This window comes from Lepidothrix coronata, unplaced genomic scaffold, assembly GCF_001604755.1.
Source record: "Lepidothrix coronata isolate B3197 unplaced genomic scaffold, Lepidothrix_coronata-1.0 Scaffold41, whole genome shotgun sequence".
Taxonomy (NCBI): domain Eukaryota; kingdom Metazoa; phylum Chordata; class Aves; order Passeriformes; family Pipridae; genus Lepidothrix; species Lepidothrix coronata.
The window spans coordinates 1,912,613-1,938,432 of record NW_016690221.1 but is presented as its reverse complement, the minus strand read 5'-3'; the positions used below and the strand labels follow the sequence as shown (position 1 = coordinate 1,938,432).

The window sequence follows — 25,820 nt, the reverse complement described above, 5'->3', positions numbered from 1 at the left end:
TCGTCTGGAAGATGCCGGCATCAAAGGCTCCTGCAGGGATTTTACAATGGAGTGTTATACCATCCAGCACTGAGTTAGTGAAGATGTAAAATGGGCCTTGCAGAGAAAGCTTCATGCCTGCCACAAAGGAGCAGAATAAGAGTTTGTTTTGAGAACTATTAGGCTGAATAATTTGGGATTGATCTCCATGGACACTGTGAGACATTGCTCCCCACAGAGCAATGATTGCCATTAGTGTCTCAGCTCCCTGCCTTCTTCTTCCTTCTTCTCCCCAACCTTTGCAAGGGCTGGGTCAAATGCTGCCCAGGCAGCATGAACAATATTTCCTCCTTTTTGGTAATTATTGTCTCTTCTATTCATTCCTCAGAAGCCTTTTCATAAGCAAGAGGTATTTTCAAAGGTTGTAGGCATTCATCTCAATGTACATTTTCATGGCTATTCTCCTTGGAAGAGCCAGAGAGCTAATTTACTTTATTAGACCAAATGAAAGGAGCTTATGGAGGTAGCCTTGTGCAAGGGGTCAGGGAGCTAGACAGGAGAGACCTTTGAGACTGCCACTGAATGTCTTGAAGGAACTGAAAAGTAGGTTTTGCTGTTTAGTTTGGTGCTGTCCTTCCTTACATTGTGCAAGCTCCCTTTCAAGCACCAAGTGCTGAGATCTTTTGCATGGTCCCATCACTGGTCCCATCATGAAGGCTTAAGAACATTAATTTCTATAGGGAAGCATAACACCTTTGGATTGGCAAGCCTGGAGGTTGCCATGCTCATTCAGGGAGCAGGTGTCCAGGTGACTCTGGTGAAGGTTCCCATGATGGGGACCCCCATCCAGCCCATCCATCCCTGGTGTGGGCAGGTCTCTGGTGACACCCGACTGCGCAAACCCTTCTCCAAGCAGCTTCATGCAATGAGCAGATGCCTAAAAACCGTCTCCTGGGCAATTCACTTCATTCATCAATTAAATTGTTTGCTGTGAACAGTTTGGCCCCATCCAGCTTCAGGATTTCAGCCTTGTAATTTTGCTGGCAGAGGACAGCAGTGCCATGTCCGTGAAATCTGCCTGCCAACTGCTTCCCCTGCTAAGCATTTTCTAGGCTAACGATCCCAAAAACCTTGCCAGCAGCCTCAGCTCTGTCCCTTTCAGGGCAAGCCACTCATTTAAACGTGAGCACATCTAAATGACTCCATCTGCTAAGTGACGTTAGTAAAGAAAAGATTATAGCAGGAGTTAGTGCTGTGTCCTCAGGTTGTAACCCTGTTATAAAATGGGCTGGAAGAACAAGGGGACTGTGAGGAGCTGAGGCTCAAAACCACCTGGGTGACTGTCAGCTTGATTTATTTTCTTGCTCATTAGATAAATTAGAAAACTGGCAAAAGAAATCATTGCCCACTCTCAGCTGCTTGGTAACCTGCCACATGGCACGAGATGCCGGCTGCAGGGAGATGCAGCTCCTTCCCACCTCCCTGGCCCCTCTCCCCAGGGACACGGGATGGGACTTGGGTCTGCTGGTGCCTCAGTGGTCCTGTCACCCTAAACCACCTCATTGACCCATCTGGCCAATTGCTGGCAACTATTAGAGTTTCACTTTTTTCTAAAACTGTTGATTTTTGAATAGCACCAGTTTCCTAAGTGAAAACAGCGGCCCCAAATATTGCTTTTGAACACTGGCTTTGACCTCAGAACTAAAGCAAAATAACCTGGTTTGTGGCAGTATTTGTCAGCCAGGACCCGCTGCCCTTCAGAGATGTTGTTCAACATTTTGATCTTGTGGCTTGTAACCAGTCTGCCTCCAGCAGCTGCCCCCCTTGCTTATGAACCAGACTAATTTTTGTCTGTCAGAAGGATGAAGCTTAATGGTCAGACTTGCTTTAAATCCCTGGGTAAAATTCACTATCCGGGAGGTCAGACTCCAATTACAGCGCCTTCTAACCTAAAAACTCACTGAAATATTCAGCCTACATAACCAAATGTTAAATTTGGATCATTTAAGCCATCTTCTGTACGTTTAGCTGCATCTGATGCACTTCCATAGTACGAAACGAGGCCACTGTTATACACATTGTATTTACACACGAGGAAAAGCTTCCAGCCAGGATGAGCTATTAAGAGACTGCAATGCATTTCTCAGCCAACGTGGAGGAATCCTCGCTGCAAAAAGATGCCGAAACCAGGGGAAAACCAGGGCAGGGACCTCCTGAGAAGGAGACCTCGGGGGTCCCAGCACCACCCTGCTGGTGCAAGGGTGTAGAGCAATACCTGCCCTGCGGATCATGGTTGGAGCAAATTTCCATGCCCCTTCTTCTGCCTGTGGGATTTCTGCGCTGCCCGCACAGGATCCTTGTCACCCTGTCTCCGGCAAGTGCTTGGACATGCGTGTCCCTGTGGGTCAGCCTCCTGCCAGGTGTGCTCCCACGTGTACAAATGCTGCTGGGAGGCACAGGGCGGAAAGACGGGGCTAATTCCTTCCTGTCATATGCAAGGAATCGGCTTATGGCCCGGAGCTCCGATTACTCTTATCTTAGCCTGCATGATGCTAGCCACATCCTGAAATTACCCAGCTTTTTTCAAAATCCAGGGGATGGTTTGGACTCACCTGACCAACATGAACAAATTCCAGCCCCTCTTTCAACCCCAGTAGGTTTGTAGGGCTGCAAGCTAGCGCAGACCCAAGGCTGAACTTGGGGGAAGAGGTATATGAACCCCCAAATGCACCCTATGGGAAGTGCCTGGGTGTGATGCCCAGTCCACCTGCAGGACCCGATGGAGTCTGGTGTGGAGCAGCACCAACAGCCCCTTCCCAGCCGCTGCACCGGAGCTGATTGCTCAGGCAGACTCACCTGCTGGGATCCTGGCAGCTAACGTGCCTCTGAAATGGCCAGCAAGGGATAGATGCTGTCAAGCAAAACATGGAGTGAAATGTTTGGCTGCTGGGATTAAACAGCGAATCCCACCTGTCTGCTGTGTGAGACACGACACGGCACCACACGCGGCACCACACGCTCCTACCCGGCACCGCTCCTCATTTCCCGTCACTGCCGGCCAAGCCCACCCCGCCTGGAAATTAGAGCGGGGGAATCAAAGTCCTTCTCCACCCGCTCCTGCTGTGCCTCTCAGCCATTGACATTACCACTGAACAGGCTGTCAGTAGCTTTGAATGGATTTTAATAACCCCCTTGCGAGCCTGAATTACCCGCACAGCGTGAGGTCCGGTGTGAGTTTGGAAACCTGGCAATGAGCAGTGTATCAGGGGCCAGACCAGCTCCACAGGCTGTGGACACAGGGCCAGACCACCTCTACAGGCTGTGGACCTGGGGCCAGACCCACTTGAGGGACTGTGGTGGCTTCTGCCGATGCAGCCCCTGGCACAGCAACCTGGCAGCTGCCTGGTCGCCGGAGAGCTGCTGCTGCTCTGGCACCTGCTGCCCACAAGTGTCTTGTAAGGCCCTGGTGAGCTTCCCAACACTGAGGATGCTGGTCCAGGTGGCCACCTCCATGGGACATTTTCACCTCTGGGGCAAAGTACTGGCAATAGGTGGTGGGAACCCCCCCGTGCCATCAATGAGAGCAGCCCCAGCCCCTACCAGCACGTGGCATAAAAATAGCAGCCTTGGTTTAGCAGACTCTGTGGATGGAATGCTAAATGAGATCATGCCTGGCCCAGCTGAGAGTTTGGACTAGTGTATGAAAATCTAGCAAGAAGATTAAAAGGTGTCCCCAGGCAGAAGAGGGTATTTATTTCTTTGTGGCTGAGATGCACATGGCGTGGGAGTCACAGGGACGGTGACCTCCCCTGAGCACCTGCACGTGGGCAGCGCCGTGTCCCCACAGGGGCTGATCCTGAGGACAAGGCACTGACCAGAAAAGCTCCTTCTGAGATGCAGGTGGACACATCCAATCTCCCCTCCTGCACTGGGAAAGGGCTTCCCACCCAGGATCTTCACTGCCAGCCCTGCAGCTCCTCTGAAAAGGCAAAACCCCTCATTTTCCTCTTCTTTTACAAGAGGGAAAGCTAAAAGAGGTGGTCAGGTGGTTCTCACTTGTCTGGAAGATGAAGGCCCTGGAAACACGCTCTGAAGTTGCTTTTCCTCAATTAAAGCTCCCAAAATCTGAGCAAGTGATGCAGTCTCTTTGGCTGGTCACAATTTGGGTGGAGAGTGATGATTTCTAACTGCCATTGAAATCCATACGTATTTCCAGTATGGAAGCAGGAACATCCACAGGGATATGGACAGCAGATCCCAGCTAGGGTGGGCCAGCAACTTCTCCAAGTCAGTCTCTATAGGGACTGTGAAATCATCAAGCACTTGAAAGAACTGAGGACTGAAAACAACCCCTGAAAAAAAATCTGTGATAATGATTGAGTTATATTTAAGAGGCTCCCTCGTACTAAGTAAATGCAAATAGTTTACACGAAAAATATTTCCCATTAAGATCATTTCTATATAAAATGCTAACAGATTGAGATTATGACTGTAATGATTATTTTTATTGCTGGTTTGCATTTAAATGGCATGAATTTCCCCCTACTGTTCTCTCTTTGGGTTAAATCAATAAAACCTATTAAGAAGGTTCATCTTCCCCTAAGATTCCTCCCTCTCTTCTTTCTGTCTCATCTCCACTGGTGCCCTTTTTATCCACCCACAACTAGAGCCTTTTCAGAGCTGCTTCCATGATATTGGTGCCGAGGATTTGAAAATCCCCTTTGGCAGAGCAGAGTGAATCTGGTCTTTCCTGAGATGGGGGACTACAGAGGAACTCAAGTGTTTTCCCTTCCCTCAGCTCGGGCCATATTGCAAGGAGATGAAGTTAAAGTCATCTCTTTGCTCCTCTTAGCCTTTCCCCTCTTGTTTTAACATAGAAGCTATAGCTGTCTGTATTCCTTTGCCTCCTCGCTGTGGATGCTCTTGTTGTGCTCCTTCAAACACCGGCTGTGGCTCACTGAGGAGGTGCTGGATTTCTGTTTGGAGAGGAATTATCCTGGTATATACACAGCGAAAACCATTAAGATGCTGACCTTTAAATTGGGCTTCTTCCTGCTCAAGTAGAGAGGAGGTGGGTTGAGTGCCCAAATCTTATTCATTTTAATGACAAATCCCTCACACAGAGGCTTTGAAATGCTCGGCGTTAATGCAATTCGCCTCCCTCAGCTGCAGCTCAGCTTTGCTGTGCAGGGGATGTCTCTGCTTCCCTTTCACAGTGACAGACCCTATAGATTTGCTCCATAACTACTGTGCCCAGCTACCATTGTGTATAGATTCTTGAGCTTAGGACAGTGCTAGTGCAGGGATCTGCATGCTCCTTAATCAGTAGCACTGACCTTTTTTTCCTCCATTACTCTCAGCATCACTTCTTTTTTCCTAGCTTAATTTGCATAGGTCTCATGTTATCCGTGTTTTTGCTTTGTCCCTGTTATCCCATTACCCTGGATAATCAAAGCTGGCTGTAATGGAAACAGCAGAAACAATTTGCTTACCCTTCTATTACAAGATATTCCCTCTACTAAGTCTGAGAATACCTGCAGTTCTATGGTAATGCTAATTAACTGTGCATACATATAGAAAGTAAAGCAAATGGCACCAGGATCCTTTGGGATGGCGGGGATTAAAGAAAGATAAGATATTATTCTCCTCTTTCTCTGTGCTTCAGTGTCCCTACCCTCAATGGAAACTGCTTTGCACTTATAGAATAAAATGCAATACATGGTGGGGGGAGTCACTGACTCTGCAGAGAGATGGAGCTGGAAGGAGCAGAGTTCTGTGCTAGTAAACCCACTATGAAAGTAATGATCCTCCCTTGTGTCTTGCTTCTTGTCTATTCCCAGAGTGGGGTGGGGTCTTTTTCCCAGTGCAGGTCCCCATACCTCGGAGCCCAGTGCTGCAGAGCAGGGCTGTATGTGGGCCCTGATTCCTCGGGACCACAGCTGTCCCACAGAGCACAACTCCAGCATCATATGGGTGGAAAACCTTCTGTCCAGCCTCAAGGACTTGTTGGAATAGTGGTTATAAATGTGAATGCCTGTTGCAGTGCAGAGTACCTGCTGTTGGAAGTGGCTGTTGTGTCCATCAGAATGCTCACATATCCTTCCCGCATCTTGGGTGGCTGAGGCAGCAGTAGATTTAGAGCAGGTGAAAGGCCTGGGGGAAATAATGGTAATGAAAAGAAGCAAAATTGTTGGGAGAGAGGAGACTCAGCCATCCCTCTTCATTTTGCACTGCATAGTGCCTTGGGCTCCAGCTCATCTCTGTCCATACGTGGAGATCCGTGGGGCAGTTTCCCACCATTAGTGTGCAACAGCCTCTAGAAGTCTCTCATGAGTTTCAGCTAAACAGTGACTTACACAGTCAGACATGCGTGGAGGACTGTCAGAGCTCTCCATGCAGGAGGAATCCCACTTGAGTCCACCCACCAGCTCCTTGCTGAGTTCCCCAGCTCCTCTGCCAGCATCATGGACAAACACCTTCATTGCACCCCAATGGAGCATCTTGGAGACTGGCCCTGGAGCCACAAGCACTGACACAGTGTCTCTGGATATGGAGTCTGTGCCACTGCCACCCCACTGGGATGAAAGCTCCAGGAGGCTGGTTAGACAGCTCTAGCACTGCCCCCACCCCTGAAATTGTGAGGAAGCTGTTATTTATCTGTGCTCTGATAATCACAGTACCTTTGATGCAATACTCATGTTTGGGATTTTACCACATCTCTCATCCTCCAGGTCTGTCAAGGAACTTTACACAGCCATGACTCAGAGAGAGGCGTCAGTGGAGAGAGTCTGTAGATACAGCCAGCAGCTGTCATGTGGAGGGTATTAATAATATATATGCAGGTATATATGCATGACCTCCCTTCCCGAATGGTGTCCGCTCCTTTAAAAGTTCCTTGTACCATGCCATGGCTCTGGCCATGCCAGAGGGCTGGGATTGCACAGGCATCACAGACATCTGTCCGAGGTATATTGGGATGGGCAGTAAAAGGGATGATGGGGGTGGGGGCTCGGTGCTGCATGTCTCTCCTTGTCTGCTTGGAGCAATGTAATAACTCCTTCCTTGTCACTGAAGCCTTCAGTGCTTGTTGCTCACCATCACCCTGTGTGGGGTGTTAAGACTGTAGGCTCCAAAGTGCCTCACTCTGCTCACAAACCGATGATATTTAAGATGCTTTGAAGCTGTGCCCATGGTATTCATCATTTAAAGCAACCCAGATGCAGGTTGTTGGTACAAAGGGGTTTTAAGGTGCTTGGGTGAAAGCCAGAGAGTTTTTCAGGAGCAGTCAGGACCCAACTGGCTGCTCACCCAGGGGCTGAACAGAGCCATGCTGTGCCTTGCAGGTGCATTATCCCAGCAGAGAGCTCAGTCCTGAAATACCTGAACCTCAGCAGAAGTGGGGGGACTCAGATTTGAGTGCTGGCTGAAGTCAGCCCCTAAAAAAAGCCCTTTGTCTCGTTGCCAGTCATCTGAGACATTTTGGTTCTGATCAGGCAGCACAAGCTCTAATTGTAGGAGTGGGCTTAAAAATGAAAATATGAGTTTGATGTGTAGGAAGGAATGCTTGGGACAGTGTATCACTATGATCAGATGGGAATTTCTTGTTGATTTTACATAGCTGAGTCAAAGGTAAACTTCCTATTAACTTCCCTGAGAGAGTCTATAATGATTTGACCCTTAAAATTAAAGATCTGGAGCTACCAATGCCAGCACAGCCTCCACCAGTGGAGTTCAAGCAGCACGCTGAAATAGCCAGCAGCTTTCAACAGCAATTGCACTCAGAGCTGTTCTGTCTCCTCAACTCCTGACATCATTTGGGAAAAAAAAGGCAAAGGTTGAATTCACAAGTTTTGTTTCTCTGCAGTTCAAAGGATACGAGAGCCTGGATTTTAATTGGTACTGAGTTCTCCCAACTGGTACCCAGAACAGTCCTGAGACTGACACCCAGCCAGACAGGAGGGGGGAGGCTGTTTGAAGTACTGGGTGCCTGCCACCCATCTGAAGGTACTCAGAAGTCTCCTTGCCAGATCTGGGGGCAGAGGAGCTTTGCTTCATTTCCGATCATTAATGCATTGGTTTATTCTCTGGTTTCTTTCCACTGATTTTCTCTGTGCACAGTCCAGGGGGAGACACATGTTGAGTGGTTTGTGCTGGAGATAGCAGAGATAATGAAGCTGTTTTTTACCCTTCCCATTTCCTGACAGTGCAGCTCTGACAGGTCCCGTGTCTGTGCCCAGTGCCAGGGTTGGAGCCTGCAGAAGGCAAATGCTCTGCAAGCATGGACTGCATGTCCCTACAGAGAGAAGCAGGAGTAACTCAGGCTGTGGGTACCCTCACCTTAACTCCAACACCTTGGCCAAGTGGAATTCATCAATGCTGACATACAGACCTGCTCCAGTCTGTGGAGTGCAGGAGCTGGGACTGAGGGGGTGTCAGTCAGCCAGCACAGTCCCAACCCCTCTGACAAGAGACAGAGTGTCTGTGGCACTGTGCAGTGAAGCACAGACTTATTTCAAGCACAGGTGGGATGGGGAGCAGAGTGACCCGCTTCAATAGGCACTGTCATCTTCCACCTCAACAGGGCTTGGGGCTTGAAAATCCCTTCTTGTTTGAGATCTAACAACAGTGTCTTTCTCAGCTCCCTTCTCATCTGCCCTGGAGCAGGAAGGCTCTGTGGCTTCTACAGGTTCTCTGAGCAACAACTCCAGCTAATGATTTCCTTAGTGCTTAGAATGGGGTCCCACCTGCTCCTCTCTGCAGGTTCAGCATCACTCACTCCTTTCAGGTTGCCTGCTTTTCTTGACCTCACCTCTCCTTCCTGAGCTGGCTCATGGCTTTGCATCCTGCAGGCTTCCTCGCCCCTCTGTCTTTCCTGCTTATTTGTGATTTGACCTCAGGAAAACACCATTACACATGCCCTCTGCTCTGTGCTCATTGTGCTCCATACAGATACCTGCTTTGCCCCAGGCACCATTATCATTTCCACTATCACAATCTCTGTAAGTCCTGTACAAGACAAAAACCTCAGCAAAGCACTGTCAGCCTGGCCTAAGCCAAGCTGTAGCTGTCAGTCCCAAAAGCCCAGTGGGGTGGGTATAGTTATTGCTAGAAAGCTTTATATTTACCATGGCCTTTCTGACATTACAGTAAATGCATTTCAGAGCCCAAGAAGTGTAAAAATAAACTGCAAGGAAATCAAGACAGCTAATTAGCCAAAGGTTACTGCTGGGCTCTGTGACTGTCAGCCCTTTTGAAGTTCTCCTTTACACAGGCAGATGTGTGTGCAGTGCTGCTGCTCCTTTGAATAAATGTCTTGGTTTCCAGAGTGGCTTCATGGCTGGATATGACTAAACACATGTGAGGCCTGTCACAGCAAGCCTGAGCAGGATGCTCATGTCCTTTAACCCTGCACTTCTCTTGTGCTGAAGAGCATCACATCTTGTGGAGCAGCTGATCAGTGTTGTGCTGCCTCCTAGCCCCTCGAGCTGGAGTGAGCTGGGAGGTGAGGAGAGGCCAGGGAGCTGCCTGTCTGCACATGGAGATGCTCCTTTCCCTCTGGTGTCTCTGCCCTCTGCACATGGTCACAGATTGCTGGTTGGCTGGCTGGGCTGGGCTGAGGGTTGCACAGTTATCCCATGTTTGGATGGTGCCACTGGGGTGCAGCTCTGTGGGGATGAGAAGCCTGGGGACTGCTGGAGCACATCCCCCAGCATATCATGGTCTCACCCCATCACTGCAGAATGTCCATCATTCTGCATTATCCAATGTTTTTTGAGGATGAGCATCTTTGTGGAGCTGGAGGTAAACCAGATATCACAAGAGGAAGGGGAGGGGGGGTCCAAGCTGAGCTGAGGGAAGGGTCCAATTGCCATGCCAGGAGAAGCTAAGCTGGTCATGACAGTGGCCTAGGTGGACTTGGGTACTGGGTCCAGAGGGGTCTTTTGTTTTTATTTGGGGAGGAGTGCCCTGGAGCATTGAAGGATCCCTTGGACTTTAGGCCATGTCCTTTCAGCCCAGCCATGCCTCAGCCCCAGGTTGTGTGAGCTTTCTCTCCCTGTGCACCAAACTGCTCCACACAGGGATCAGTGAGAGTTTGGGCACAGTGACCTTACAGGAACCACCAGCACCATCTATGCTGCCCTCTCCCTTTTCCTCTCAGGTTTTCCTCCTTCCCTTGTTCTGCTTTTTGTGGGCTCCATTTCGCCTTGGGAAACCCTTTTGCAGCTCCCTCTTCCCTCTCTGCCAGTTTCTCCTCTTTCTTCCTGCTGTTTCATTCCTGCTTGCAGCTTGTGCAGAGTGTCATGTGCTTGGTTAACATCGCTCCTCCTGGAACGTTAATTTGCTGCTTGTTTCCTTACAGACTTTACACCACAAGTTGGGGCTTTGTGTGCATGTGTGTGTGTGATTCAATTAAACAAAACACAATAAAATCAGGGAAAATAGAGAGAGACAGACAGACAGTGATTCCCTGCTCTCTGAGCTCAGCCCCAGTGTGGCTTTCTGATGTTGCCACATGGATTTGCTTGTAGCAGCCCTCTGGATCTCATGCTTGGGTTTTACATCCCTCTGCTGGGACTCTGGGACAGCAGCTGCTTCTGCTCTGCTGTCAGGACCTGGGGCTGCTCCATCAGATGAGGTGAACCTCAAAGGAGTTTGCTGTTCATTTTAAATAAGCCCTGAAATGCTGAGGCGTCTCCAGATGCTTGGCCTCCTCCATCCCTCCTTTTACTCTCTACAGCTCAGTCCCAGCAGCCCTCAACATCCTCCAAGCCTCCCCCTTCCCACCTTCAAGCCAGCAACTTCCCTACTTCCCAGCAACTTCCCTGTCCTGCCCTACCCATGACCCTTGTCACCCTCGTGGGTAGCAGATTCCCCCTGTGCTAAGATTAAGCTTTCTCCCAAATCACACATTCCCCTTGTAGTGCAACCTGAACAGCAGCTGCTCTGTGGTGGGCTTTCTTTCCTTGCCTGGCTGGTGGGCCTTCCCTTCCACTGCTCTGTGCCTCTCTCTGTCCTGCCCTTCCCTCCCTTGCTGCCTTCCTGCATTGTTTTCTTTCCCCTTTCCCCCTCTAATCCATTCATGCTGTGGATGTGTTCTTTCATAGCATTCTTTGCTCCCAGTCATCTCCCTGGCGGGTTTCTCGCCTCTCCCAGTGCACGCGGGCGTGGGTGTCTCGCTCTCCTGGAGAGCCAGTTCCTGCTCCCTCGTCCTCGGCTGGCTCCCTGGCTCTGCAAATTTATTCTGTGAATCCAGCCTCTCTCCCCGGGTGAGCCGCTGGCTGTAAATCTTGACGGCTAAAGTGGGTCAGCGCGAGTGGAAGGAGGTGGTCCCGGGAAGGGCAGAGGGAGAGCAGGCATGAGAGGCCACTGCTGCCAGATTAACAGGGCGGGTGGGAGAGGAGCAAGAGATGTTCTTAAAAAAATTAAGATTTCAAGGGTTTTAAAATGCACATGAAATGTGATTAACGAAATCCTGGCACTCAATACCCTCTCCTTAAGAAAAAACGCTGACAGCAGAAGCGACCTCACCCCTTTCTGATAGCAGCCCCTGCCACACAGAGCCTTCCCTGGGATGGGAAAGGTCCCACCTCTGGGAGGGGCCTTTTGCTGCTGAAAGAGACATACTCCAAGCAGGGCAGACTCTGATCAATGTATTAGGGCTTGTGCCCATTGAGCAGGGCAATTGCCTCTTGCCCAGATGCCCACCAGCCACCCTCAGGTGGGGCTCCAGAAATGCTGTAGGGAGACGCTCCACGCTTTGAGCCTCTGCCCTCTGTCCCTTCTGCATAACCTCAGAGCTCCTTCTTTCACATTTGGAGGTCTCCTTCTAGTACCAAGGGGCTATCCTTATTTTTGACCTATCCAATGCTTAATGAAACAGCAAGAAGAGGTGGCACTCCTCATCCTCTGGGTCAAGGCAATTGTGGTGGCTGTGAGATGACACTGTCCCTGACTCCTGTCTCTGGTGTCTGCATGTCCAGCAGAGGCAGGGTGGATATAATAGCATACCCCACCTTCATTTTGGCTCCTGGCTTTCACAGGCTGAGGTTGTCCTGTCACTTAGTCTGTGTGGACCTTCTTGCAGAGCAGAGTCAAAAGATAGGGCCAACTTTCCTGGCGTGCAACAAGACAAGGAGCTGCCTTGTGGAGCAGAGAACCCAGGGCTCATCTACCTTCCTCCTAAGCTTGACCAATGCCTCTACATATGGACCTGTGGTTTCCACACTTTTGCCCTCATGGACCACACGCATCCACAGCACAGGAACAATTTTTAGCTGACAACGGTTCTGCAGAATTTCCTGTGCATGCAGCCAATGCACCTGGAGCCATTCCCAGATGTCTCTGCTCATTAATGCCCCCTTAGCAATTTTCTGAGGACCAGCATCCATCTCCAGCATTAAAAACAGTCCCTTCCTCTTTGATTTATGGATATTAATCCATGCCAGCAGGCAAGAGGCATGACATGTCTACATAATATATTCATTATTAAATTGTTTTTGTTCCTTTCCTTTCTCCTCCATCTCCAAGGCTGCACCTTTCTTATTTCTCCATAACATTTGAACCTTTGTGCTGCCCTCAGAAAGACAACTTCCAACATGAAGCAGTCGGCATCACTTGGTAGGTCAGCCTTACAAGTCTGTGCTTCCTCATCAGTGGCCACACCAGAGTCCAGCAGAGAGAACACCCTCTTAGCCTCATCTCCAAGGGCAGGGCTGCTCCAGAGCTCTGCTCAGAGTAACTGATGCTGTGGCCAGGGCTGTGGGATGTCAGTCCCACATCACTTGTGCTGATCATTGCACAGGACAGGCCAACTGCATGAGCCCGCTGGCAGCTGTGCCTGAAACAGTGCCCAGGCAGGGATCCAGCAAGTGTGAGTTTCTTCTGCAGCCATCCAGATGCTGGCTCCAAATCAGTAATGGCTAATGCTGTCCAGGCCTCTGATGCAGGGACTGAAACCCAGATAAAAGAATGTTCCCTCCACCGGCTCCAGTCCTCCAGCTGCTCAAGCCACACTCCTGGCTCTGGGTTGGCAGCCACCTTCTCAGCTCACTGATGACTTTTGTGGCACCGTGCTGTTCCCAAAGTACATGACAGATCAGATTTAGCAGCCAGCACTTGGCTTCTAGTGATCTCACTGTACTGTGGCCTGGGAAGAGAGGAAAGAAAGATCTCAGGACCTTGGCATGGGGCTGCTTTAATTTTCCTTTCGTATGTCTGTGCTGTATGAGAATTCAGCCTGCTCTGGACCCTCTGGACAGCCTGGATGCCTGGTGGCAATGTTCTTCATCCTGCTGAGGTACATCCTGCTCCCCCATGGCAATTTCTGCAGACCCACCTCCTTCCTCCAGTCACTTGTTCTGGTCAAGGAGTGGAGGGCAGGCAGTTTTGGGGATCCCATCCTTCTACTTCCAGGTCCCTCAGCACATGCCTTGCACATCTCTGGACCTTGCTATCAGGAGTGGGACAGCTGTCATGGGAAAGTGAGGTAGTTATCTCAGTTATCCCCCTTGATAATCCAAATCCAAGAAGTCCCTGCAGCTCCTACACCTGTCCACCCATCTGCCCTGGATCATACTTTCACCTCTCAGCAGTACCTTCACAGGGACAAGTGACAGGTGACCTTTACAGGACACTGCACTGGTGTGCTCTGTGCACATTGGGTCCTGTCTGGAAGTTGTGCTTTTTTCTGTTCCTTAATAGTAATGGAAAGACAGGCTTACCTGAATGGATGTGCCCCTTCTAACACAGCCTGTCCCATCCTTGCTTTTTATCTCCACCCAGGCATATCCAGGTTTCTTCACCCAGGTTTCTCCAGACCTCCTGTCACTCTGCCATAAAACAGCAGTTAGAGGAAAAGAATGCAACTCGAAACTGATGGTATCTCTCTTTGCAGCCTGGCTTAGCTGAGCCTGCCCCGAATTTCCTCCCTCTCTCCTGCCCACAGCCAAAGAGATTGTCCCCCCTTGGTACTGCCCACACATCCCTGCAGCGCCTCCATCTCCCACTGCTCCCAGGAACAGCAGTGAGGGGAAGCAGCAGGACATTAGCAACTTCAGGAGCTCAAGAGCAGCTTGAAAAATATTTGTGTTCTTTTGGTAAATACGAATTTGTCCCAGTGGTAATAAGGCTGTTTTTGTTCAGCAGGCTCTTAGCAGTGATTATTGTTGTTTTTCAATTTAAAAACCAGACGGTCTATTTATAATGTATAGTATGTGGACTGAGATTTTTTTTCTTCTCTTTAACCCAGCCTTTAAAACATGCTCTCATTTCCACTACTGCAATGCAAGGAAGCAGAGGGTTATCTGCCACCTGCAGACCCCATGAGCTGAGTGAGAAGTAAAACATAGTTAATGGAGCAAGGCTGCAGTGATGCTTTGGGGAACTGGTGAAAGATGCCAGGTGGGAAAGGTCTGGGGATGTAGCTGGGAAGTGCTTTTGGGAGTGTTGGAAGGGCTCTGGACAGGTGCAGAGTAGTTGGACTATCTATGGCCACACTGCTGTCCATTTTTTTCTCTCTTGTTCAAAGCAGGGGTTGATCAGAGCTGACATCAGCACCATCCGCAGCACTGTCAGCGCAGAGACCAGGAGAAAAGCCAGACTCCAGTCTTTGGCACAGGCTCCAAGTTGGCAAAGACCCCTGAGAAGTAGCTGATGCCCATGGGTGCAAGCTGATGTTGAGAAGGACAGTGGTCCCAGGAGTGCATTAAGGGACCAACAGAACATTGACGTGGGTTCTGGCCTGGGCTGACAAGCTCTTGCATGCACTGTATGAACATCTCTACATGTTTTGGGCATTGGCCTGGTGTTGGGCTGGCATGGCCCCTTCCAGTCTAACAGCACGCCAGCCCTACATGCTGGCCAGCTGCAGGGCTTGCTTTGAATTGCCAGTGCCAGACATTAGGAGGCATTGGACACTGAGCACAGAAATGTTGTAAGACAGCTTGTTGTGGCAGCCTTGAAGGCGAAGTTTTGGGTGCTGTTGAATGCTCCCATACAGGATGTGGACTGCTTTGGCACCTGGGTGCAGTGCTCTCTGTGCACAGTCCAGCATCACCACCAGGACTGAACAGGAGAGAAAATTCTCACTTGCATGTGAATGAGTCCATGTTGGCCAACCTGCAGCTCACCTGTTGACCTAAGAAGCTTCTTGTGGCAGACTTTGCTGTAGACAGGTGCTCTGAAGGCCAGGCTACCTTGAGTTTGCAGCCAAGCTGGAGGCCATGACTCTGCTGCCTCTGCCATGCTGAGGCTGCTGTTTGTTCCCCTTCTTGCTGCAGCTTATCTGACAGTGTTCCTGTCTCCATTTCCCCACACAGCCCCTTCTACTGCCACCGTTTAGTTATTTTCTTAATTAAATATAGATTATGGCTTTGGGAATAAGGGATTATTACTTATTCATAAGCTACTTAGATTTTAAAGTGTGTGCAGAGTAGGGCTTATCACACGTCTGTCTCTGCATCATTACCAAGGCAAGGGCCAAGGTGAGCTCCTAAGGCTGTCAAGGCTTTACCCAAACCTCTCTTCTCTTCTCTCCTCACAACCTCCACACCTGAAGGAGCTCTCCCATCTCTTCCTTGCCGTCCCTTTTCCAGTTGAGGCTTGCCAGCCTTTTCCCAAGGAAACCATTTTCACTGCCCCCTCCCAAGCTATTCCAGCCCCTCCATCACACCTCTGCTTTCCCCTCTTGTCAGGTTTGTTTGCAGCTCTCTCTGGATGCTTTCTCCAGCCCTCCTGCTGTGCCAGCAGCTGAAGCTCAGCTGTTTCACCTGCCCCCTGCCCCTCCACAGAAAAAAAGGGGACTTATCAGGAAGCAACTCTGCAGGAGGTGCTTTTGCACCCCTCCTAAGAGGCAAAGGAGGAGGCAGGGGGAGGTGCTGTTGGCAATCTTGTGGAAGAAGCAGAGGGAGGTGAGTGTGATAGGAAGGTGGATGCTGTTATAGATCTATAATGTTTGTCCAAAGCCTTGTGCCTCTTCACAGTGTGCCCAAGCAGAAGGGTTGGGAGTTGTTCCTTCCACCCTAGAACAAGCAGCAGCTTCCCAAGATTCTTTTTCTGCCCTAAACAGTGGAGCAGTCCAACCTCTGGGTAATAATAACAACAATAACAGTAAAACCATCTCACCTGGTTTGTGCACACCAGGGTGGATTTCTGCCCATCTTACTCCAGTTTCTGCTGTCCCCAAATAGTGCCATTAATGCCTGATGCTGCAGGGCTTCTCCTGGTCTGCTGGCAAGCCCCCAGGTGGGAACAGGGCAGCTCATCACATGCTGACCTGAAAGGAAAGAGGGGACCATTAAATCCCAGTCCTCATCTCCCCTCCATCCCCCTGCTCCAGGGCTGTCCCCAGGGCTGCAGCAGGGTCCCAGCATCTCTCAGCAAGTATCCCTGCTCTCACCCTCGGGGAACCATTAGCATTCCATCTTCGTTGCTCCTTCTCCTTCTGTGGTTTCTGCTCCTTGCCTGGCTGAGGTGGCAGCATGAGGCTGTTTCTGTGTGAGCCAGCCTGTCACTTCCACCCTCCACTGTCCCCATGCCTCCCATGTAGTTTTTTCCGACTATTTTAAGGACTAATGCAAAGCCCTGGCTTGATAGCCCTGAGGTCTAAAGACCTTTTGTCAACAGAGCAGATACAAGACAAGCTGCTGCAAGATTCCTCGGAGCAAAATGATCTTGATAAATTGGAGAAATGGCCTGAAATCAATACACTGAAATTCAATAAAGTCAAGTGCAAAGTGTTGCACTTAAGGAAGGCGATATCAAAATCGCAGATATAAGATGGGGGAGGACTGGTAAGCCAGCAGGAGAGTGGCCAAGGCTTGAGTGGTGGAGTAGCTTTCAAACTGAGCAGCAAACCTGGTGCTTTGGGAAGGGAGAGCAAAGGCACAACTTGCCCACAGATGTATTAATAGTTTCAGATGGAAGACAGCAAAGTAATTTATTTGGCTCTATTTAGTGCTAGTGAGGCATCAGCTGGAGACATATATCTCCAGGTTTTGGCATCAAAACTCTGAGAGAGATTCAGACAAATGGAGTGAGTTCACAGAGTTTGGAAAACATGCCCCAGAAAGATGGACTGAGGGAGATGGTTTGTGCTCCAGGACAGAAACAACTGAAGGTGGGAGGATGTATAACATTCATCAGTGTGGAAAAGAGCAGTTATAAAAATGATGGTGATCAATTTGTCAAGGGTTGGACAAGCTGTAATAGGCTTAAGCTGCAGCCAAGAGGTCTTGGGTTAGATGCTCAGGAAAAGCTTCCTAAGGACAAGGTTGGCTGAAAGCCTGTGCAGGCTGTAAAGGGGGTGTGTGGGAGCCCTGTCCTTGGGAGAGCTTCAACAACCAACTGAAGAAGTATCTGCATGGAGGTCACCTCCATAACAGGGATGAAGTTTCACCCCAAGCAGGATTAGCCCTGTCCTTGGGATTACCAGGTGGAGACAAGCAATTTGCTTTCTCATCTCATGCTCTTACCAGCCATACCAGGGCACCTAGGTATATTTAAACACACATTAAATTTATCCACTTCTCTGTTTGGCTTACACCACAGAGTGGAAAAGCAAATAAAAGAAACCAGAGAACGAAATGGTCAAGGCACATATCTCTAAGGATGCTTTGCTTGTCTGGACCAGCCACATATCCCCATGGCCTCAGCCCCACTGAGGTGGGGTTTTTGGTAATTTGGTGGCTAGCTGCAACTCTCCTCCAGATCAATCCCTCTCAATTGCCTTTTTTGATCATAATTAATGTTTGCTGTGTAATTACATTGATTTTTAATGTACTCTGAGAGACGAGGGGAATTCATAGCCTGAACGTGTGAGTGAGGGAAGGGGCGGGACGTTGACGCTCGCTGTGCTGAAGGGGAGAGTGGCGAGGGCTGCACCGAGGATGTGCAAGGAGGGGATCTGCTCAAATACCCCGTGTTACACAGGGGTGTTACCGAGCTGCAGTGACAAAGGGCAGGACACGGAAATGTTTGCACTGCTGCTTCTTTATTCCCCATCCAAACCTCTCAGCCGGCCCCTGCTTGCTACCTGCCAGCCCTGGTTGTCTGCAGCCCCAGCAGCCCTGTTTCCATTACCGAGCTCAGCAGGGAACAGGGTTTTATTTATTTACTAAGTCACAGTGGGAAGAGGGATTTCAGGGCAGCCTGAGCTTCCCAGAGCTGTGAGTAGTGGATAAAACCTCCTCCAGCTTTGTACAGGGAGGCTCCTGCAACGAAGAAACCTCAGCCTGTGGACAGCCGAAACTGTCCCCCCACTACTCCTTGCTCACTCATGCTACCAGCAGCCTTGTCATGAGCTTGTAGAAACGTAAGAGGCACCTGTAAGCCTCCCAGGCTGCTCTGTGCTTTCGGAACAGCCTAACTGTTACAGCCAGCACCTGCACAGCAAGCCCTGGGAGATGCTGCAAGGAGGCAACTTTCGGTAGGAGCTGCCTCAGCACTCAGGGCTGTCAAAGCCATGAGGATTTGAGTGCCAAATGAGCCACTGAGCATTGGCTTAAGGATCCCCTTACTCATGGTAAAAACTACCTGGGGGGTGCTGGCCTCCAGACCTTAAGATTAAGGAGAAGGATTCTGGGCTTTCAGCCATCCGGGGGTGTTGATGCCTTCTGGGTTTTGGTTTTTTTTGCTGTGTCCACAGCTGGCAATGCCAGGGCTGTGGCAGCTCCCCATGCCTCATGCCACAGCACCAGTGGTGACATCTCTCAGCCTGCATCTGGGATGCTGCAAATGTGCAAATGTTTGTTAGAGCAGGGATGGGCAGGGCAGGTCCCCACAGCAGCTGTGTAAATGGCAGAAGGGCAGTTTGTATTCTTGCTGCCAACAGCCCCCTTGGGCTCAGCAAATACCAGAGCAGTAAGTCACTGTGGTGGCACGTGCTGCTGTAAAGAGCTGCTGTAAGAAGAGGACGAGCCTTGCCTGTGCCCCCATCATGGAGCAGGCAGCTCCTGGGCTAGAGCTGGAGGCAGCCACAGAGTGGGTGCCCAGCAAGGACTGGGGTGCAAACACTGCCCACAGTGCTGATGGAAAGGCCAAATCCCCTTTGACACCTCCTCTTGCCGTAAGGTCAGAGTTGAGTTGGCAGCCCAGCTCTCCATGTGAGTGCCGGCAGCATTTCTTCAGGTGAACCATTGCAAACTCATCACCTGCTCATCTCTGAGCCTTCCCCTTGTTTGAAGGGATGTCTCTCATATTTTTTTCATGACATCTTGTTTTCCGTTGCCTGTTAATTACGTGCCCTCCAAGCATCATTCTTGCCTGAGCTGCTCAGAGGAGGCCACATGGCACCGGCTCAGCATTGCCCAGATGAGAACGCTGTGACAATCGCTGCTGAAAAGCAGCCTTGTAGCGCACAGGTGTTGTTAAACAGCCACAGATGTTATACATTTTTTTCAACTAAAACCCCATAAATTAAAAAAAAAAAAACAACAACCAAACCAAAATGAGGCAAGGGCTTTGCTCAGCAGAGGCAAAGGAGCAAGTTGTCAGTGGCATTGTGCTGGGCACAGTCACCTCTCCGGGCAAAGGATGCTCAGCTGGTCACACAGTGCAGCAGCCAAACATCTATGGGGACCTTGTGTTGCAGCAGAGGTGAGAGGAACGTTTGATTTCTGTGTTGGCAAGGGGCTGTCAGCCCTGCTGCTCCCCCCTTGTCCCAGTTGGCATTATGGAGAGGTAGGACCAGTGCTGGAGCTGCAGCTGTTGATGGCCACCTCGTTGGGTGGATGTTGCAGGAATTGGGAGTTAGCCCTTTAAGTAGGCTGCAAGCCCATCAATACAACAAAAGTTTTGTCTTTGGGGTTTGACAGCCGTGGTGCATGGAGGTGGCTCTCCCTTTTGTGTTGCGTGCGTGCCCTAAATGCAATTATTTGGCTCCTACCATGTCTGATATTATTATTGTTCTTGCTATCTTTGGTACTTTTATGGCCCCATCACCATAGTAACTGAGCATCTCAAAACCCTGTGAGGAGGGAATAATATTATTCCCGTTGTAGAGTTGAGGGGCAAGCACAACAGTAAGGCATAGAGCTGGGGAGGACTTGGGTCCATCCATGGCCAGGGACTTGGGTATTATACTCCTGCTACTTCAAATTTTAAGCAGTCACACTAACTTTTCCTAGTCAGCCCCTGGCCACATTTCCATCCCACTTCTCTTCCTCCTTCTGTGAGTTAGTCTGATAACAGCCTCCACCCGGAGCTGCTCCCTCCTGGGCTGTCTTTTGCTCCACCCTGCCTGTAGACCACCAGCTGATGGGCACTGCCCAAGGCAGAGGAAGTGTTGGTTTGCTCTGCTGAAGACCTTTCCTTTGCACAGACTATTTGAATGCATCTCAGGCCAGCCCCTGCTCCTACGCATCTTTAAATATTGAATGAAAAACAGAGTAACGTCAGAGCCAGACATGTCAGATTTTCTTCATCCCTGACCTCTTCCAGAATAATTTCCACCCTGGAGGTTTAGCTGTTTTTCCTGAGAGACAGCTGATAGAAAGTCGAAAAGAGGGATTTGAAACCACATCCTCTGCAGCACAAAATAAAGATTCAACAGGTAAGGGTAAGCCAGTGTGGTGGCCAAATGACTGACCTGCATTTCCACCTACCTGCCTCTGGCCAGGCTGTTCTCCCCTTCCACGGGCACCTTCATCCAATGGGATGAGGCTGCTCCCTCCCTGGCTTCCTGCACTGCCAGCTCATGGCTTGTGGTGTTGCCATCATGTTTCCCAACACGTCGGCTCCTTACTGCCTTCCCTGCCTCAGGTTGTTCTGGAATAAAGCAATCTTCAATTATTTCTCTCCCTATTTCCCCCCTTTTGTGCAATATATCATTTTTTAATTAAAAAAATGCCTTGTGGAAGTGTAACGGGCTATTAAATGTTTTGGTCCATAATTAACATCAAACCCTTGACTTAAAATCTTTATGGATTGAGTGAGCTCCATTAGCTGTCACAGAAATAATGCTGCACAACTCTTGGAAGTCCATGGGCTTCAAATCACCCTTATTCTCCTGCAAAGGAGAAAAAAAAAGTCCTCACCAGGGACTCACTGCTCCTCTCCCTGCATTGTGAGCCACTCTGGGGCAAGCAAACCTCCCCTGCACCCAGCAATTCCCCCCTGGAAGAATATCAGAGTCCAGTGACAGTGGCAGTCCCATCCCTTTGCACAGGGGATGGCAGGATGCGATCCTGGAGGGAAGTTATCTCCCTGCACAAATAGCTCCCTGGTAAATACAGCAGCAGTGATGCTGGTGGCAGGCAAAGATAACACGGCACTAACTCTCCCGGGGATCGGCGCGGTGGAGGGGAACCCATCGCGGTGACAGGCACGGCTGATGGGGTGCTCTTGCAAGCAGACAGGAGTGAGCATGAGTTTACTGGGGACTTGCAGCACGTTTCTCACCCTCCTTCCCAGCTCCCAGGGGAAGGATGGCAGCTGGCAGGCTGCCTTGTGGTTTTGCGCTCGTGTTGCAGGTTGGAGGCAAACCCTGTCAGAGGAGACAGCAGGGTCCTGTGTGTTGTCCCTGCAGCACGAGCTAAGCAGGCACCACATTTCAGCTTGTGCTGGAGGCGTCTCCAAATCACTGCTTAACGCAAGCTGCCCCCCACCTCCAGGCCAGGTGTAGGGTGCTCGACTTCAACAGGTCACTGATCACCATTATTGGTGCATGCCCCAGGCACACATTTGCTGCCTTCTCGAGTGGACTCAGGGATTGAGGAATTTTGAATCCCCTGATGTTTCTCAGCATTTGCTGTAATGAATTAATAGCATTTCAAACCCTGGATCACCATCCAGCATTGGCTCTTAGCAGCAGTGACACATCTGTTGGGTCTGCTGGCAAATTTCAAGTGTATTTCCATTCATATTTTAAAGGTGGAAATTACATTGGAGCTGAAGAACTGGTCTTTGATACTGCTGGATTTTATGGATGACCAGCTCTTGTTTGAGCTGATGAGTGCAGCTGCCACCTTGCCAATTTATGGTATTATTCTTTCTGGGCATCTCCACTGGCACATTCATTATGGCTGTCGGACACAAAGTGACTCAATTCCGTATTCTTGGCTTTCTGAATGAAGCTGGAGTTAGGAGATACCACTGTTCTCATTAGGTCTCCTCTGTGTACTTAGCTATTAGCCTGCTCTTGCTAAGCAGCTCTGGACTGTCTTTCAGGCTTTGCTTGTGCATGGAACGAGCTGTCAATTCAAAAACCCTTGGCTGTATTTCATAGCCTGGCTGTCACTCAAGTACCTCACAACAGCGAGGACATCAGAAGCAGACATTCTCCAAGGTATGAGAAGATGGTCAACTTTCAGCACTTTTATGCTTTCCTCTTGAGCCTAAAATGAATTTTTCCTTGAAGGAATCTTCGTTCACCTGGGGCAGGATCCCACTGCATCCCCCAGTGCTACATTGGCATGGCAGCTTGGCCATCTACCATGACCCATCTTCTCCTTCCAGCTCCAGCTCTTGGATGAGGAAGAGAGCATGAGGATGAAAGCCAGGCTTTAGCACCGTGGAGGAGACACTCACCTCCCAAGCAAGACCTGCTTGGGACAGCACATCCCCATGATCTCAAACAAGCAAGATGTGCTGCCATCATGTCCAGAAGCCAGGCTGTTCCACAGGCACAACTAAGGCGATTGCAGTGTGAGAAAAGGAAGGCAGAAGCAGACTTGGCTCCATGGGCTACATTAAAATGATTCCAAGTCCTGGTGTGACCCCATTGTAGTGTGGGAAGGAACAGGCACCATCTTCCCCGTGGCAGGGCTTGCCTATCCCAAGGCATCCTAGGGGGTAACCAGAGTGATTTTTTAATAAACTAAATATTAGTTGCATCCCCAGTCTCCTCCTTGAGACTGATGCTGGGCAGTGAGGCTGAAAATTAATCGCTTACAGGGTTTTAATTTTTTTTTCATTATTCCTCCTTTTTCTTCTTTTTATTTGATTCTCATCTCAGCTGTAATAAACTTTAAGTCAACAGAATATGGCATATGCAGCAGGGAGTCTACTGGCTCCCTTCTGCTCTCCTCCACTTCACCAGTTCCATCTCTGTGGGTCAGCAGTAGTGTTTGCTGCACACAGCCAAGAGCCTGTGGAGAAAACAAAGCTGGGGGAGAGTCCAGTTTCTGCTGCTTTGTTTCCAACCCTGCCCAGGAGCAGAATAAACTCAAACAGGCACTGGTTCAATCAAGTCAACTTCTGCTGAGTCAGCGCCATTTAAAACTTGGCCTTTCCGAAAAACCGCAACTCTCCAAAACCCTGGCCAAGATTTTATGAGTAAATATAAAATGAATTAGGAGGCAGGTTTTAAAATAAAGGATTGCTCTTGGAATCCAGGGATAATAATAAGTCCTCAGGAGAACATAGAATCTCTTAATCTGTAGCCCAAAGGTGCAGGGTCAGCAGTGCAGTGTAAGTGATTGAGTTGCTCTTGGACACCTTGGTGGATCCCCCATCCTGGCCACTGGCACACCAGCTGCTGCCCAGTGTGGGCACAGCTGGGTTGGAAGGGTCCCTGTTTTTGTTGTTTTTTTTTTTTACCTCTCTGGTAGCAACAATCCTCTGAGCTGGCTGAAAAACATCTCAAGGCAAGACTATTCACTCAGAACTGGTGATTCAGCCCCACCCGATTGTCTGGAGAGAAGAGATTGGTTTCATTGTTGTTTTCAGCAAGGACATTATCAACAGGTTTCATTTGGATTGTGTCATTTCAGCTTGTCTGTGTGGCGTGGCTGCGATGCTCCGCTTCGTTTGTGTTGCAATCGAGTGACTGAAAGATGAGGGGAAAAAAGAAAATCCATTTTGAAGTATTTCTTTACTGCAAGAAAAATAACCCAAAATGTTGACTTGTGCCCCCAATCTGCTACAAAATCAAATTTTGCTGTCCTGAAAGTTCTCACAAGCTGAAATGCCTGGGATTTGGCCAGCCAGCTGAAGCGATTGCTGCAGGATGATCTCACTTTGGACAGTCCAGGAGCCCCAGGCAACATGTTGAAGGCACCACAGGGGCATGGAGAAGGTGCAGCCCTGCCCCAAGACAGCCCCTCTCCCCATGGATGTTTGCCAACCTGTCCCCGAAGAACATTAGTGTTTTTAGTGACAGAGCACCTCCACCTCCCAGGTAACCCACTGCCTGGCTCCACGAGCCGTTTCTGTCCTGAAGTCTAACCTGATTTCTCTGGCTGTAATTTAAGCCGATTATTTCTTGTCCTGTCCACCATGGACATAAAGAACAGATTATTCTCTTCCCTTTAGCAGCAGCCTTTTAAGCACTTGAAGACTGTTATCACATCTCTTCTTCCATCATCTCTTTTAGGCTAAATAACCCAGTTCTTTCAATCTTTCTTTGTAGGTCATGTTTCGTAGACCTCTGATCATCCTGTTTCCTCTGCGTTGCCTGCAGCAGCGCCACCTCCTTTTTGATATGAGCTGCCAATACCAGAATCTACTCCAGCATAGACCTCACCAGCCCTGAACAGATAAGAAAGATGATTTTGTGAGTCTTGCAGGCCATGCTGCAGCTCATATATCCCAGGGCACTGTCTGCCTCTTGATGCGACACTGATACTTTGTGTTCAGCTTGTGACCCGCTATAATTTGTAGACCTTTTTCTGGGGAACTACAGCTTGTAGGTTTGCTTTTTCCCATGAGGTTTTGGGGTTTTGAGCAAAAGGTAGGAATGAAGCATCCTGAACGAATGTTGTGTTCTCTTGTGTTTGTCGGTCCTTATTCTGGTGTGTTCATGCATTCAAAGCACACTTTTGGTCAGATTTTTGACTAGGCTGTGTGATACTTGGGTTGGATGCTATTCAGTCCGTGCTGAAGAAGCTTTATTGATGGTTCTTTAAGTTGCTGACTCCCATTGCCTCATAATTTCTAGTGTTTTATCTCATTTGTGCATGTCCTTTCACGGTCTAAGACATGCTTGTATTTAGCACCAGTTAATCAGCATTTTATGCAAAATACATGAGATTTTCAATTTTCTGCAGCCAACAGAGCATTGAAGTGCCTGTCTCCATCCCCCAGGACCTGTGTTTAGAGTGAGCTGGGCGGTTTTCCACAGCTTGACTTTTTCCCTCAGAAACTGGAGGTTTCTCTTCAGAAGGACTCACTAGTGGAAAGCTGAAGGCTGGTCCCTGGGGCTCAGACCTAAAGGGACTCAGTGTGAGGACTCCAGATGATCCTAGGGGAAGCACTTCCACCACCCAGCCACAGAGTCAGTCTCCAATTAATATTTAAATTTTTTATGCAGTGTGGAAAAGCCCATGACCCAGAGATGGGGCAGGACTGATCCACTGCTCAATGGGGCAAGGGGAGGAGGAGAGGAAGGACCCCTCCATGCTCCAGCTGAGCCTCTGAGCCTGAGTCGGAGCCAACCTGTCAGCAGACCTGTCTGATTGCCCATCCTCCTCCCCTGGGGCTATCCCAGCATCAGCTTTGTATTCCTGCAGGCAGCAGTGCTGGAAATCCCAGTCATGCGAAAGGTCTCGAGGGGAGAGAAACGCAGGTCACTGCTGGGACAGACGTTGCAGGCAGGGGAGCACATTCAAAAGTACTTGGGTTATGATAGTAATTGATGTGGACATTGCTGGTAATGGCAGAGCTGGTGCTTCAAGTAAGTGCACAGAGGCAGGAAATGAACCCCATCAATTTTTAAGATGTCAGCTGTTTCATGGGGCAGCTGCAGGGATGGGAACAACCGGACCTTGTTTGTTAGGCAGCTGGATACAAACACACTCCTCCCATGCTGTGGGATGGACCTGCCTCACTGCCTGCAGCTGGAAATGGTCCCAGTTCAGTGAGTATGTAAGCAGGACTGTGGGTGACAGAGGAATATTTGACCATTC

The 25,820-nt window shown here is 49.6% G+C and overlaps 1 protein-coding gene and 1 long non-coding RNA gene across 5 annotated transcripts in view; one reads left to right on the top strand and one right to left on the bottom strand.

The window, feature by feature from the left end:
- ELFN1 (extracellular leucine rich repeat and fibronectin type III domain containing 1) overlaps positions 1 to 25,820 on the top strand; it is a 102,766-nt gene that overhangs the window by 57,794 nt on the left and 19,152 nt on the right. Inside the window, exon 4 of one of the 4 annotated variants that reach the window (XM_017813655.1) lies at positions 6,711 to 6,821. The exons of the other annotated variants lie outside the window; for them this stretch is intronic. The gene's annotated coding sequence lies outside the window, so the exon portion shown is untranslated. The remainder of the gene's footprint in view (positions 1 to 6,710; positions 6,822 to 25,820) is intronic. 4 annotated transcript variants of the gene reach the window in all.
- LOC108496700 lies at positions 6,043 to 20,719 on the bottom strand. Its single transcript, XR_001874549.1, has 3 exons — positions 20,580 to 20,719; positions 16,102 to 16,252; positions 6,043 to 6,132 (listed from the first exon to the last, which is right to left on the bottom strand). It is a non-coding gene; the product is annotated as an uncharacterized LOC108496700 (long non-coding RNA).